This window comes from Melopsittacus undulatus, unplaced genomic scaffold (genome assembly GCF_012275295.1).
Source record: "Melopsittacus undulatus isolate bMelUnd1 unplaced genomic scaffold, bMelUnd1.mat.Z mat_scaffold_65_arrow_ctg1, whole genome shotgun sequence".
Taxonomy (NCBI): domain Eukaryota; kingdom Metazoa; phylum Chordata; class Aves; order Psittaciformes; family Psittaculidae; genus Melopsittacus; species Melopsittacus undulatus.
In genome coordinates this window covers 223,377-225,192 of record NW_022994497.1, presented here as the reverse complement: position 1 = coordinate 225,192, position 1,816 = coordinate 223,377, and positions in this window count along the sequence as shown.

Here is a 1,816-nt window from a genome sequence, read left to right as displayed (position 1 = left end):
CAGTGTAAAGAAGTTCTTCCTCATGTTGAGATGAAACTCGTGCTTTAGTTCATGGCCATTGTTCCTCGTCCTGTCACTGGGTAGCACTGAAAAGAGTCTGGCACCATCCTCTTGGCACCTGTCTTTCAGATATTTCTGTGCATTAATGACAATCCCTTCTCAGTCTCCTCTTCTCTAGATTAAACAGGCTGTGATTCTTACCCATGATTGTTACACCTTTCAAGTGTTCAGTGGTTTGTGCAGTGCCTACTCAACACACACATATACTGCTGTTTTGCAAAGCAGCTCTAATTGTGTGGCATTGTCATCCATCTGCTTCTTTCTTGAGCAAGACATCCCTGCAACTGGTCTTGCTGCCGTACCTTATCTCTGCTGCAAGGTGAGGGGAGAGTTTCAGTGAGATGTCAGAGGGGCTGTGCTGCTGCTCTGTTCTGGGTAGTGCAGAGGTATCCTTTCTTCTTCAGAGCTGGGGCTGCTCTTCTCCCCCTTGCAGTGAGCTGGTGTTCTTTAGTTGTGCTGACTGAACCACAGCTATGCAGTTTACAGTGTCAACTATATAGTCCTGAAGAAAGTTCATACAGCTTCATACTCTAAAGACCAATTGCTACAATAGTTAGGGAAAGAGATTTTCCTGACAGTCCCTCCTTTTCTTTTGACCATCAGGGTCACACTGTACTGTTCACTGTTCAAGGCCTGAGTTGAGTTCATAAGGTCACACAACAGTGAGAACAGGCATACATCGTTAGAAAGCAGAACAAGAGAGGGAGTATGACAGCTTGGCTCCTTTTAGTTCACAGTCCTCTACCTTTGTCTGGGAGTCAGGAAGTTTGCCACCCAAATAGATTTAGTGGAAATCCCTGCCTTACTTCATGTCATATTTTTAAATGAGTCTTTCTCTTGTTTCTGTCAGTTTTGTTTTTGTGGTACTGATTCACATAAAACCCCCAGTGGCTGTTAGTCAGCAATGCACATAATCTGTAATGTGCATGCTCTGTCCAGTAGTTCTAAAAGGTGATCTAGAGCTAATTGACCCCATATTACCATTTGTGATAATGATTTGGTTTCTTCCTGTAGGGCTGTAATGCTGTTTGTGCTTTCAGGAATGGCTTTTTCTGATTGCCTTCAGGTATTTGCAGTAGCTTGTTCTAGTTTTGCAACCCCTAAGAGTGATACAAAAGCTGTTACAGAGAGGGGGAATTTAGAGCTACATTCTGCCAGAGGGCTGCAACACTTTTTCCTGTAGCTATCAGTAGTTGGGAGTGAGTGGCTCAGAAGAGATACTGATTCTAACCTGGAGCCTCTCCCAGTGCTGGTGGCACATTTGTTACTTTTTAGTCCTTTTCTCCAGAGTTGAAGCAACTGTGGATGTGTGACAGTGGGAAAATCCATTGGTTAATGGCAATAAACATAAATGGTCATTGGCTGCTTTGACTGAAGTCTGTGATTCTTTAAGATGCACTCAAACAGCTTGTTCAGTCCCCTCCCTTTGCTGGCTCTGTGGCACAGGCACGGGGGATGAGAGGATGGTCACTGTGTGAGGTCAGGCTGGGGAGACAGCAGGGACAGGAGCAGCTCAGGGCAGTGACAGGCCCAGGTGTGATGGGTCCCCCCCCCTTTGGGGTGCTCGGAACTGCAAGTGATACAAGCCTTTTGTCACAATGCGCTGGGTCACCCGGGTGCACTGTGTTGTGGCACCTGGTGAAGGCTGGGGCAGAGGTGCTTGAGTCGCCATAGAGGTTGGTTGGTCGATCCTCAGAGTGCTGTATGCGGGAGAGGACACTGAGGCCAAGCTTGGGCTTCGGGGAACTCTCCTTCC